This window comes from Eucalyptus grandis, chromosome 7, assembly GCF_016545825.1.
Source record: "Eucalyptus grandis isolate ANBG69807.140 chromosome 7, ASM1654582v1, whole genome shotgun sequence".
Taxonomy (NCBI): Eukaryota; Viridiplantae; Streptophyta; class Magnoliopsida; order Myrtales; family Myrtaceae; genus Eucalyptus; species Eucalyptus grandis.
This window is the reverse complement of record NC_052618.1, coordinates 29,316,289-29,331,012: the sequence shown is the minus strand read 5'-3', so window position 1 is coordinate 29,331,012 and position 14,724 is coordinate 29,316,289. Positions and strand designations below refer to the sequence as shown.

Sequence of the window (14,724 nt, the reverse complement as noted above, 5' to 3'; positions counted from 1 at the left end):
TCTGTTGCAATGTTGAGTTAATCAGCCTACTTGGTTTGTCAATTTGTATGATTTTCGTAGAATTTGAAAATCTTTTAATTAGATTAAACTCATGTTATTCAGGCATAAACCTGCAAAGTTCTATTTCAGATTGAACTTATGTGCTAAATATGTTCAAATGAGTTGGAGAATGATTTCAATTGTGTTTGAGGCATTGTAATGATTCATAAGAAACATCATAAGCTTTCTTTTGACACATTGTTTGCATGATTTGATGATCGTTTACTAGGTTTAACATTTTTCGCAAAACCGAACCTCAATCTGTAAGCTTGCGTTTGTTTTTATTCCTTTTTTCTATTTCTAAACACTTTTTTTTTTGTTTTTTTTGTTCCTGGGAACAAAAAAGGAATAGAAACGTGTTTGGGTGCGTTTTTGTTCCTTTTTTATTTTTTTGTTCCCAGAAACAAATATAGAACAGAAATAAGAAAAAAAAAATTATGTTTCTTATTTCTGAAACACGTTTGAAGAACAAAAAAGGAACAAAAACATCTCTTCTCGTGTTTCTTTTCTATTTCTTGCTCAGCCCTTCGAACACCGCCTCTCCTCCTGCATCTTCTCCACCGTCGTCTTCTTCGGCGCCTCCCACTCTCCGGCGTTGACAGCCGCCCTGTCTCGAGACCATCCTGCTTCTCCACCGTCGTCCTCTTCGGCGTCGACAGTCGCTGCTCCTTCACCAGGTGAACCTGCTCACTGCTCCTCCTTCACCGATTGACAAGGCCCTCGCAGATCTGGGCGATGGCTGCTCGGACCTCGGCGCGAAGGCTCGCTCGAGCCAGCGCCGCCCAGATCTGCGAGACGCTTGGCCCAGATCTAGGGCATCGGTTCTCGCCAGATCTGCGGCAGCGGCTCGCCTGCTCGCTCGAGATCTGGACGAGAACTTATCCGATCGTAAGACCTTGATGTCGGTCTGCGAGTTGGCGAAGGGAATCATTTACACCGAGCCGTTGCTGACTGGGTGGAAGTCGCCGTTACCTATATTCGGAGGATGTTGGGGAAGCAGTGCGATATGATTCGAAAGCAGTGGCATATTATTGTTGATGGAGAGGATATCCTGCCGCCAATAAAGAATTTTAAGGATATGAGGTTCCCGGACCCTATTTTGAAGAAGTTGAAAGCGAAGGGGATTGTGCAGCCGATGCCGATTCAGGTGTAGGGTCTTTCGGTGGTCTTGGCGGGCAGAGATATGATAGGGATTGCATTCATGGGGTCGGGGAAGACTTTGGTTTTCGTGTTGCCGATGATCATGATTGCTCTTCAGGAGGAGATGATGATGCCCATTGCTCACGGTGAAGGACCGTTCGGATTGGTTGTCTGCCCTTCAAGAGAGCTCGCGAGACAGACATATGAAGTTGTGGAGCAGTTTTTGGTTCCGTTGAGAGAGGCCGGATATCCAGAGTTGAGGGCTCTGCTATGTATTGGCGGAGTGGATATGCGGTCGCAGGTGGAGGTTGTGAGGAAGGGAGTGCACATTGTTGTTGCTACTCCTGGTAGATTGAAGGATATGCTGGCAAAGAAAAAGATGAACCTTGATAATTGCAGGTAAAATCCTTTAATTCATCCTTTTATACCTTTTGAACTTGTACACTGCTTTCCACAACATCTGGCTGTCTCTGAATAATTCCATCTGTAACTATTGGCGTATGATCATGCATTGGCAAGTTGATTGGTTTGCTATTGGTAGGAAGTTATTAGTGGACAGCAGACGTGAAACTGCCAAATACTAAATGTTATCCCCTACTTTGAAGCAACTACATCAAATCTTCAATAAATCTGCATTGAAAAAACTCAATAGTGCTTAAGTCGAGCATATTTGCGTTCTCAGTGCTCTATGTTTTTGCTTGAGTTCTATGTGCACCATTTGGATTCCAATGGTCAATGCTAGCTCAAAGGTTAAATAGCGTGGCATGGGACATTGATTGAGATTGCTTTTTGAGTTCTTATCTTTGCCTCTTTGTCCTGAGGATATGGGATTTCACTGAACCAAGATTCTTCATCTTGCACTCTTTCCTAAATTAGCCTCAATCTTGATTTTCTGTTAATGCACTGCTGTGTTAAATATTCGGACTTGTTCTTTGCAGGGACAATTATACTGATTTGTTGCTTTCTGCAGGTACCTTACTTTAGATGAGGCTAACAAATTGGTGGACTTGGGATTTGAAGATGATATAAGGGAGGTGTTCAACCACTTCAAAGCTCAACGTCAAATGCTCCTCTTTTCTGCCATTATGCCTACTAAAATTCAGAATTTTGCAAGAAGTGCTCTGGTGAAGCTTGTCACGGTCAATGTGGGAAGAGCAGGTGCTGCAAATCTTGATGTCATTCAGGAGGTCGAGTATGTCAAACAGGAGGCAAAAATTGTTTACCTTCTTGAGTGCCTTCAGAAAACTCCACCCCCTGTCCTTATATTCTGTGAGAACAAAGCCAATGTGGATGACATTCATGAGTATTTACTTTTGAAAGGAGTTGAAGCAGTGGCTATTCATGGTGGCAAAGAGTAGGAAGAGAGAGAATATGCTATTTCATCGTTTAAGGCAGGCATGAAAGATGTCTTGGTTGCCACAGATGTTGCTTCAAAGGGGTTGGACTTTCCTGACATTCAACATGTGATCAACTATGACATGCCTGCAGAAATTGAGAACTATCTTTGCCTCTTTGTCCTGAGGTTGCTGATGATACATTGCATGATGCACCTGGAATAAACATGCTTAGGACAAGGATTGCAAATAAAATGGCAAGGGATCATAATATGCCTGAGATTTCATGACTTTGTGTTTCTGACTTTTGTAATTTTGTTTTTAAGTACTCACTTATCAAATTCAATGTGATGAAGTTGAACAATGAACTATATTACTTCATTATTGTGATGTTATGTATGAAAGGGTCTATGTAGAGATCTATAAGATATTGTTCTTTTAGCTAGCTCTTATTGTACAAATTTTACTTACAAAATTTTGTTCCAAGTATGCACATGACCATGTTCAGAATGTTTGTCTTCACCCAACATTTCATTAGAGTGATAATGCAATACCAAGTTTACACTTTATTGAAAAAAAAGGCACGTGAGAAAAATTTGGTACAAAGTTTATTTATAAAATTTTCTTCAAAGTATGTACTTATAACCATGTTTAGAATGTTTGTTTTTACTTACTATGAACAAAATTAAATTGAAGAGCATTTCATGAGAATGATAATTCAATACCAAGTTTACACTTTATTAAAAAAAAAAAGAACACTTGAAAAAAAATTGGAACAGAAATTTTGTGCAGTTACCAAACGTGTTTCTATTTTTTTTTCTATTCCAGGAACAGAAATTTTGTGTAGTTACCAAACGTGTTTCTGTTCTTTTTCTATTTCAGAAACAGAAATTTTATACAGATTACCAAACGCGTTTTTTTTGTTCAAAATTATTCCCTGGAACAGAAACACTTTTTTCTATTTCTGTTTCCTGGATCAATTTTTAAATAGAAACGTTACCAAATGCACCCTTTGATCAATGTTCTGTTTCCATGCTCCGTTTCAATGACCTTTACTGTTTGCCATTTTCATATAATTTTTTGTGCATGAAATTTTAAGTCGATGTCTTCTTGAAGTTTGTTCATGACATGTAAGTTAATATATAAAAGTTTGAAAATGTTTGAGCATCATTTGGTAAGGTCGAGGGGCCATAAAGTGATTGTGTTTCCCACTGCCATTTTGTGTTACTGATTGTCCTACACTAATTCCATGATTTTTATAAAATCATTATATTGTGAATTTGGAGATGGTTTCTCATGAAAATTGTTAGTTACATCTTTGTGAACGAAACATAAAATTTTCATGAGGATCAAACAACATTAGGATAGGTTGAGCATGTTTGCACCGAGCCTATTTTTGCCAAGGCTTGTCCGTTCTGATTGATAAATGCTTGTTCAATGATTTTTATAAGTTCGTGCAAATCGAATTTGCCTTAATTGTCTTCATGAAAGTGATAGGACATTCTATGATCTATATTATGTAGAAAGTTCAAATTAAATGGATCATTTTTAGATGATGTAAATGGCTATGAGCTATACACTATGCTTCTATGATGCTTTGTTTCCAGAATGATATGCTCGAGTTATTTGATTTTTAGAAATTCTTGCATGTTGAATATGATGTAGATGTCTTCACGAGATTTGTTTAGGACATATTGAAATTCATTTTTAAAAATGTTCAGAAAATAAAAACTTGTTCTGTAATTTTTACCAACCCTTCCAAAGATGCAAGGCTTCTGTGAAAACCATTTTACTGACTTGACCTTTGCTTGTCATGAAATTATTATAAATTCATGTGTTGCAAATATTGAGAAGCTTTCTTCAACAAATTTGTTTAGTATTTCCTAAAATTCATTTTGATACCAATTTTGTTAAAATTTGACACTTGTTTGATGGTCCAAGGAGCTCGATTAGTATGCCGACATTATCCGCACCCGGGTTTTGGAATTTATTTCCTAAGGACATCGAACTTGCTCAAATTCCTACAAAATTGTTATCCTTGCTTGTTAAATGGCTGAAACCTGCAAATTGCCCTTCTTAGGGACTTGTAAATATACAAATTTTATATCTTTCTTTGTAATTTTTTTTTAAACTTGAGTCCTTTGCAAATTGTCCACAAACATTTTTTCACATCACGAGTCACATTTCCCTTGTTCGATTGTCTTTGTTTGTCATTGCTACACATTCCATGATCATATTACTTGGAGTGTGTGATTGTTCAATTAATTGAATAAGCAATCCATTTTGGCTCACTCACTTGATTGATTGGTTGAAAATCAAGGCTGTATGGCCTAAATGCATGCTTTCTCTTAAATACATGTGATTTTTAGATGGATGATTTAGGTGCAATACATGATCACATGAGTTATTTTAGGGTATCATCTAGAGCTTAACCTATGGACTTCATAGCATTAATCACCATTTACGAACACAAGTGATGAATAATGGCTCTAAGTCATTTTAAATGAATTGGGTAGGCATTGTAGGGAAGCCGTTGCATGTGAACCAAAGGCCAATCCTAGGGCCGTGTTTGTTCTATTGAACAACCTCCTTTGATGATTTGCTTCATTTGCATTGTTGAATGTTTACTTTAGATTCCTTGAGTACATTGCTTCATCTTTATGTCCCTCATTGCTTGTATGAGATGTTCTACAATTTCATGTTCTAGTTTTAGCATTAGTCTAGAATTATAATAGGTCCAAAATGTGGTCCTTGAAGATAGTGACCCTGAAGACACAGACGGTGGATAGTTGATGTCCGATCCAACCGTTTCTCTTGTATAATATTAATTTCCGGAAATATATCTCTAGTCTTCCCTTGCATTGCATAGATACTCGACGAGTTGCGTGTCTTCTTTTTTCGCACTTAAATTTACCTGTTTAGGTTTTTTTCTATGATACCTTTAAACAATTTGGGTGTTTACTTTCCCACTCTGTCATTTCAAAGACTTGGGTGCTTTATTTTTATACTTAAAGATAGTATAGAAATGGTACAAATGAACCATCCATGTGTGATCACTAATCTTTTGACTTGTACGAAAATGTAAAAAGACCGCATGACCACTTTAGATAATAAGCACACTCATAGGTACTAAAAGGGCACTAATAAAAATATCTAGTATAACTCGAGTCTTCGAACCCTCGGAATCTCTGATTTTGTTGAAATCAAGGGTGGTCTCTCAACCCTTGATTGGGTTTTTAGCCGGCCCCCAACAAAAAGGCTAGTAACGACTTCTAAATAATATTTTTAAGTCGTCTAAAAACTTAAAATGATTCGTTATCATGCGAAGCATAAGTTTGAGGGGACTCAAGTACACGTTGTCAACAAATTGGAGAACTCATTCGAAACTGCTATTCGTATGCACCATTTGGGTTTAACATCAGTTTGAGGGGTCGTTTGGTGTTTCGTTTGCGATTCCATTTGTACGAACCATTTGCATTGATTTTATAAGCAAATGCTTGTAAACTTATTCCTTGGGATTGTAAGGCCCAAAGGGTTAGGTTGCGACACTCACCCGCCTAAGAGGAAGGCCCCCGGAAATGTGAAGAAACCCCTACTGCCACTACATTCTCTTTTATTTACGATTTTTCCTTTTCTTAAATATGTGGCTTTTTAATTCTCCATTCTTATTTTTAATTTTACATTTTTAGAGTTGACCTATTTGCTGATGTGGTGCTCGCTGTTACACTATTATGCCAAAAAAAATATTAACAAATACCATGTTGTATTTTGGCATGTCAAATCAGCAAATTGGTCAACGAAAACATTTAACTACATCGGGTTGAATATGTCTAGTACTTACTTGCTTGTTAAGCCTAACATTTTGGACTTTTGGTACAAATTTCTCTTTACATTACTAACTATACTGGTGAAGTATACAACATACTAATTCTTTTGCACCTTGATAAATTCATTATAGTGAATTACTGGCTAAACTATCAAAATTTGAAAGAAGTTGATAATTTAAGGGCATGTTGGCAAATTCCGTATATTGATAATATTTTACTAACCATACTTGTAAAATTTTAAAAAGTTGTACTAGTCTATTTGGATATGTTATTGAATCCCTTATTATGTTACTAGTTTACAAATTAAACTTGTCAAATGTTAAAGAAGTTGGTTATTCGCTGATTTATTGAGATGTTTGCTAAATTCATTATTAAGTCGTTCTTTAACTAACCACCTTGTAAAAGTAGAAAGAAAATGGTATTAACTATTTTGTCAAATGTTGTTGGGGCTAAAAATACAACCTAAAAAGGGTTAATAGGTTGTGGTGTATATATTGTTTTGAAATACTTTGATATTTTTGTTGAAAAATGTCAGCAACTTTGTAAGGATCAAACCAAGTGGATATTTCAAGCAGCGTGAATCAAGTTGAGTGATAATGCAAGCAAGAGTAAGAGAAATAGGAGCACACAACAATATATAGTGGTTTGACTTTATCTCTAAGTCTCTACGTTCACTGTCCACACTAATAGCCACATGTCGGATTGGATTGCACTAGTAATATGTTAGACAAGTTACAATCAGCAAACATCAATTCTATCACATATTATATCACAATATTAAGAGTTAGGTGTTGCTATCACTCTATGCACTTGATCTTTTGCATGATTACAACTAGTAAGAACACTACAATGAAGATCTTTAAGAGAATGAAGCACTTATAGCTAAGAACATTGCTTTCATCAAATTTCTGGATTCTATTTATCACGCATCTAACATTTTGGTTTCAACAATCTTGTCTTAAATAACTATCCTTAATCTTCTAGTTGGAGATGTCTCATGGAAGCAGACAACCATTAGAGTTCCATAGGTGCTGCTGTCCAAAGATAGAAACATACAATCCTTTTTCCCGACATTTGTAAGCTAGCCCAAAATAGCTTTTGTTACTGTCTTATCATTGAAGTCTTCACAAGTATGATAGAAAGCCTGTTTCCATTTCTCAAAGGTCTTCTGATTCTTTTGATGCGCATTTCCAAGTGACAACAACTATGTCAAACTTTTGCAATAATTATCTAACATGGTCATTGCTCCGACATCACCAACAACATAATTCAGCATTAACATAAGCATCATCATCAATTGATCATTTTAGTTCGTTAGTGCTGTTTGTGAATAAAATAGATTTGTGATCTTTTTCTCTCATGGATATCACTTTTGTCTTTTGTATAATATCACAAACATTTGCAAACATCGTAATAAATATTATATTAATGATAGTTTGAGGATCATTAAAATTATTTGAAATGTCAAATGTTGGTAAATTCTCTTTTGCGTTGGTAGCTTATAAGGGTGAGAGCAGTTCCCAGATAGAATCGAAAACTGAAGAACCCAACTGGTGGGTCTAATTCGATGCCTGGTTCTAGAGGGGCCGATTCCGGTTCTCCGTTCCATTTTTTTTGGGAACCGGAATCGGAATTGGAAACCCTAACATAGAAACCTAACTTTGTTCTGTTCTTCACTTTCCCCATTTCCTTTCTTTCTATTTTCTCTTCAATTGCAACGCTCCACTCCCGAGCCCTCGATGACCCCACACTGCTGCTCACAACTCCTCAGTGCTTGCCATTCTCGTTGTCGTCGTCATGACCCACGACGTCACCGCCAACGCTGCCCCTGACGCCAAGCTTGTCAAGGAAGGGTCCGTCCCCTCTCTTGATCGATTGCATCATTTCAACTTTCCGATCAATGTTTCCCTGAATTTGTGGCCTGTAGGAACTTGGGATTCCATTGGGTCCTTTTGATTTTTGGTGGGTTTTTCGCATAATGCGATCTTTGTAGGCAGGTGATTGTTAGGACTTGGAACCTCTGTGCCGCCGCTAATTTCATCCCCCAAGTCGTTCCACGCACAGAGGTTCTACTACAACAGCAAGGTTCATGTGGTTCTTTGCCCATATCGCTGCTCAACTCTTGTCGTGTTGCCTCTCAATGACGAGCTGTTACTAGGCCCCACGCTGCTGCTCACCGCTCTTCAATGCTCGCCACTCTCACCGCCGTCATCACGACCCACGACGTTACCGCCGACGTCGCCCTTGACGCCAGGCTTGTCAAGGAAGGGTCCGTCCCTCTCTCTCTTCCCTCTCTCGATCAATTATATCGTTTTAACTTTCCGATCAACGTTGCCCTGAATTTGTGGCCTGTGGGACCCTGGGATTCCATTAGGTCCTTCTGATTTTTGGCAGGTTTTTCGCATGGTGTGATCTTTGTAGGCAGGTGATCGTTAGGGCTTGGAACCTGCGCGCCGCCGCTAATTTCATCCCCTAAGTCGTTCCACACTCGGAGGTTCTACTACAGCAACAAGGTCCGTGAGGTTCTTTGCCCATATCGCCGTTCAACTCCTGTTGTGCTGCCTCTCAACGACAAGCTGCTATTGGGCCGCCACCACAACGCTGCTGTTGTTCCACCGACAGTAGTCCTCAACCTCACCTACTTCTCTGATCTCTCCCTTGCGCCCCGATACTGTCCTCCTCAATCTCTTCTTCGTAAGTCCTCTCTCTATCTTTGTTTACCCAGCAAAGATATAATCCATGCCCTACCCACCACCAAACCAGGGAGGACTTTTCTTTGTTATTCTTTTTTGGTCAGTTCTAAGTATTTTATTATAATAGGGATTGGCCACAAGTGTGTTAGGGATGCCGAATTCTTGAGCAGCTTCATTTAGGGGTGATCGGTTCCCGGTTCGGTCGGTTCCACCTTGGAACCGGGAACCGACCGGGAGCACAGGTTCCCAAAATTGCAAACCGTGGACCGACCGTTGGTCCTAGGACCGGGAACCGGACCGACCATCGGTTCCGGTCCGGTCCAACAAAATCGGCTCTACTTTTTTGCACTAAAGAGTGACTGCGCTCCGGACCGATCAATCCAATTCGGTTCTCGAGCAATTCAACAAAACTAATCACACATTTTCCACGTGCAAAATATTCAAATGTGAAACCATGAAAGACGTGAATAATTTGGCTAAAAGTTATGCATGGCTTAGATTTTATAGACAATCTCTGCTCTTTAAATGTTTAGTCAATGTGGGACTCTTGGAGGCTTGAAGTGCCTTGCGGTCTCTTGGAACCTTAGTCCCACATCAAGTAGAAGATGAAACTGATAGAAAATGAGAAAGAAAATTGACAAAAACTGAGAAGGAATTGGAGGAATTTTCTGTATTGTGTATTGTTGTGTTTGTACATGTATTACACACCTATTAATAATACAAGAAAAGAGTACGATAAGAAAGAATATACAAAATATGTTGTTTCCTATACTACTGCCTAATATCCAATCTCATGGATTCATAGAATCAATTAACTGTATTTAGATAATTAGAATAAAAAAACAAATCATATTTCCAACAAAAACTAACAAGGAGATTTTTTTTTCTATAAATAAAAGAGTAATAAAAATAGTTTTAATGGTCTCTTGGCCACATAAGATGATGCTACCTCAAATTGCAATTTTAGTTGCAATAAGTTATCATGTTTATATATTTTATTAATTCTATGTATATAAATTATATATAAAAAAATTTGTTTCGGTCGGTCGGTCGGTTCCCACCTTAGAATCGGGGCCGGACCGACCGCCACCGGTTCCAAGATTAGGAACCGGGAACCGGTTCGCCGACTGTGGGAACCGCCCAAAACCGGCCGGTTCGGTCCGGTCCGGCCGGTTCTCGGTTCGGGCGGTTCCGTTGCACACCCCTAGCTTCATTGGTCGCCAATGACATATGTCCAGAACTGGAATGTATCTTTTGTTTTCACTAAAGGCTGGCTCCTTCGTTTTGCGGAAAATAATTTCCGAGAAAATAATTTCTAGATTTTCCGGTATTCATTTAATGGAAAATGAATCCCTTGAGAAAAATGCTTTCCATGAAAGGAAAAAAGTCTTCTAAATAAAGAGAAAATGTTTTCCACTTTTGAAAAGTGAAAAACATTTTCCTCACTTGATCTCTCTTATTTCACACCTCTACAAATCCTCACTTCCTCCTCCCTTTTCTTTTTATTCTTTTCTCTTTTTTTTTGTTAGAATTATTTTTTATTTTTATTTTTATTTTTTAATTCGAATTATTTTAATTTCCTTTTTCTTTTCTATTTCTTTTCTTTTTATTTTCTTTATTTTCTTTTTATTTTCTTTGTTTCCCATCTTCTTCTTTCTTGGCTAGTTGTCGGTCATTGCTAGGCGAACCTCGAGCTCGTCGATCTCAAGCTTGCGCTCTTCACTATTGCTTATCATTTTCTTTATTTATTTTAGGCCGCGGTTGTACATTGCTCAATCAAATGGCTCTCCATGTTTTGCTTCTTTTTACATTTGTTTATTAGAACACAAAAGATACAGGGGGAGAACGGGCCACTCAACTGGAAGATTCTCATGAAGGTTGTACATGCTTTGCTTCTTTTCTCTTTTACTTCTTTTAAAAATCCATACGAATATTTTTTAGAGTAGATGGACGTTTTGCGACAATAGGGGAACAAAAATATGAAGTAAGTTTGCCTGGATTTAAAGGTAAGTTCACATTTGATGGATTTATAGATCGGTAAGTGATGCATGCCTAAGTGGTGAAATCTTAGAAAAAATTTTCCTTACCGAACACCGGAAAATATTTTTCGAAACATTTTCAGATTTTTAGGACATTGACTCATCATTTGAAGAATTTTTAACAAGGCCAAATTGTCGATGAAAAATCAAAATTTGACAATTTAAAACCGGAAAATTTGGAGGGCTATTTTTGTGTGCATTTTTTGCCTTCAAGTTGGATCAAAGGGTGAGGGAAATTGTGGAAATTGGTGTGGGCTGCTACCATGGCACTTTGACCACTAAATTGGATTGAATTAAAGACATTTGGTGTGAAATTGAAGATGGAAATGCTAAAATTCGTAGGCCATGGGAGGTTGCAACATTTAGGCATCATTTATGGCTTGTTTGGGAAGCTTTGGGAGAGAAATGGCTGCTAGTCATAGAGTTGAAGACTTTGGGGCTCTAATTGAGTGTTTTAGATCTTTTGGCTTGACTTTATGGCCCATTTGTCTCCCCTTCTAGTAGCAGCAACTTCTTCTTCTTCTTCCTCACTCCCTCACTCTCCATTGTTGTTGAAACAAAACCGGAGAACTAGCAAAACAGCCACCAGTCCTCATTGAACTAGCTAGCTCTCCTTTGCTGCCGTCCAAGCTATCGCTAGTCCACTTGAGCCGCCCGCACGCCAGCCGGTCACTCGTGAGGCTAGCCTTGAGCCTATCGACCAACCAACCTCCTGCCACGTCTTGCGCCTGCTCGACGTCAGCCCTTGGCCACTCGTCATCGCTAGCCTGGTCGCTCGTAGCCATCCCCAAGCCACCGCCGTCGCTGCCTTTAGCCCCTTTTGCCGCCCTGCGCTAGCCAGCCCCCTTCTAGTTGAGCCAAACCTCTAGCAATCTTTGGTCCAGCCCAAAACAGAAGCCATCTTAGCTTTGAACTGAGAGCTTTGTGGGCTTTCTCGGGCTCTTTTCGGACCTCCTTGGGTGTCACCATAGGCCCGAGTCATGCTTGCCTTCGCGTCGCCGTCGCCATGAACTAGTTTATTCACTAATCCGATGAGTTTACCTCCTAAACTATAATTATGAGGTTAATTATGCTTAAGGTGGTTTAATTAGCCTAATGAGGGATTAGTTATCTTAAGTGAGGTTAGAGTAAATTAGTTAGTTTAGTTATTTAATTAGATTGTGTAATTAGATTAAGTTAGCAATTATGTGGTTAGTGATTTTAGTTAGTAGCTTAGTAGGTTAGATTAGTCTATCCAATTAGGTGGTTAGATTTGTGTATATAGCTTAATTAGTGATTTATTTAATTATTTTGCATTTATTTATCTATTTTGTAATTTATTTAATTATTTATTAATTAGTGAAAATTATACCAGGATAACCGGTTACTAGAATTTCATGCTGATTGTCGTGATGCAATTAGTTTGTGCAATTGATTGTTAAATTGTGCAATTGGGTGCTCATTGATGATTTTTGATTTATTATTTCAAAAGTATGAAATTTTGGTATTTAATTAGAAAAATACTGGGTGTCGATTTTTAATGCCAAAAATGTTTTTAAGTACTATATAAAATCGTGTGATTTCTTTTTTAAGAGAGGATATCACGCTCTATGGTTTGATTTGACTAGGTGTCCACGCACACCTATTTCACCGGGTGTTTTTAATACGAAGAAAATAGGTCAAGCACATTATTTAAATTGAGGCATTTGAGTGCAAAGAACAATATCCTTGGTTGGGATTGGATATGCATGGAATTTCTATTGGAACCCGTCACGAGCTTTTATGCCGGATGATGCTCCATCAAGAATGCCCCATGTCAATGGATGCCAGTCGCAATGGAGGCTGGGTCGATGCTCCTTCAGGAATGCCGTCTAGATGTAGACGTTGCCATGCTCAATGGGGCAAGATAACGTTCGGTTATGCTGGATGACCGTTGACTGTTGAGTTGGTCGTGGCCGTTGGGTTGTAACTAATTGGAATGCTTGATTAAGTGAATTGACTGTGCCTGACTATGGAACAAAATTGTGTGGCACAAAATGGGACATGTCATAATGATTTGGCCTTATAATCGGGACCCGTGTGATTGATTGATATCTGGAAAAGTGAAGTGCTTCAATTATCAAATACATTGAATGTATGCATATGTTATATGAACTATACTGATGTGTAGGGAGGTGCTGAGGCAAGATGAGTCTCATTTGATGTGTGCTTAGGTTGCCTCTAGGTGTATTACCTTCCTAATCGAGGTTTAGGGTGTAGACTCATTGAGGCATTGTCTCACCCCGTCGTGGCTTACAATTTTTAGGTTCTTAGATGGAGGTAAGACCCGTTCATTTTGGGTGGCCACGAGAGGCCGAAGAGCAGTGTACCATCTTTCCTGTCCTCGGGAATCCTTAAACCCATAAGCTCATCGTGACCACGATTTGGGTCGATGAGGGCCAACCTCAGTTGGTACCTCATCGATTCAAAGCGTGGTTTCATCGCGGGCCTGATGGGGTTTGGGAGGGCCCCTTGGATTGTTTTGATGGACCTATCGAAGGTGTCGAGTTGGAGGAGATACTTGACCCCGTGTTCGATGCCGATATCATTGCCGATATCGAGGCTAATCAGTTGCTCGAGGCTGAGGAGCCTACAATAGAGTTAGTTGACCCGTTAGACATCGACATCCTTGACGGTGTCGTGGTATACCCAGATCCCAAGTAGATGAGGTTCGGGGCAAGGTTAGTTTAGTAACTCTTTTTTGGGGTCTAGACCTTTTTGCATATAACTTGGTTTGTTTATAAAAGTGTATTTGTGAAATTTGATTGTCCTGCTTTTCTATCCCATGTTTGTTTGTTGTCTAGAGATTGTTTATTTCACTTCTGCATGTGCAATAAAATGAATGGGTCAGCGTCGTGTCCTGGGAACATCGCAATTCTATCGACCATTGAGGGATGTGCGCGCGCTCGAGGTTCGGGGCGTGACATCCCAGCTTGAAGTGGTATCATAGCTAGTTAGAGTTTAGAGTGATAAGGTGCGATGGGTTATGGGATAGTTAATAGGAAATAAATTTTTCTTATACTAATGCATGTGATTTATAGCTGATTGGTAGATTGTTTTGTGGGATCACTCAGTTTCTAATTCTGTATGGAATTGTAAAGCATGTTTAGTAAGGATCTTGCACTATGAGTGATCAAGAGTAGAGAACTCCTAGGAAGAGGTTTGTGACATTTGTCACTCTAGGTAGGACGCCGACAAGGGTCAATACTCAAGGAAGAGCGCCGGCTTAGGCCGGCGCCAGTAGAATAGTGCCATCTCAGGTCGGTGCTGATGTAGCATCTCTTGGCGATCCTAGAATTGAGGGGATCGTGCAGGTGCTAGAGACATTGGGAAACGTGGTAGGGCAGTACACCCAGAATCAAGCTATCGTCGCCATTGCTACAACTGCCATTACTGCTGCCGCCATTGCTGCAGCCAATGCCGCCATTGATGCCGCTGTTGCCGCACCCGCCGAGGTTCCGCCTGGGAACATGATTGCTGACCGATCGATACATAAGCTCGTAGAGCAATTTTTGAAGCTGAACCCGCCGAGGTTCACAGGAGTAGGTGGTCCCGAGGCTGCAACCCTCTAGATTCAAGAGTTGGAGAAAGCCTTCGCACTGATGAGGTGCTCGGAGGAAGAGAATGTAGTCCT

General features: G+C 39.4%; 1 pseudogene; it reads left to right on the top strand.

Annotated features, from left to right (window-relative positions):
• Nucleotides 1–905: 905 nt before the first annotated feature.
• LOC120295516 lies at nt 906–2,936 on the top strand (annotated as a pseudogene).
• Nucleotides 2,937–14,724: the final 11,788 nt, after the last annotated feature.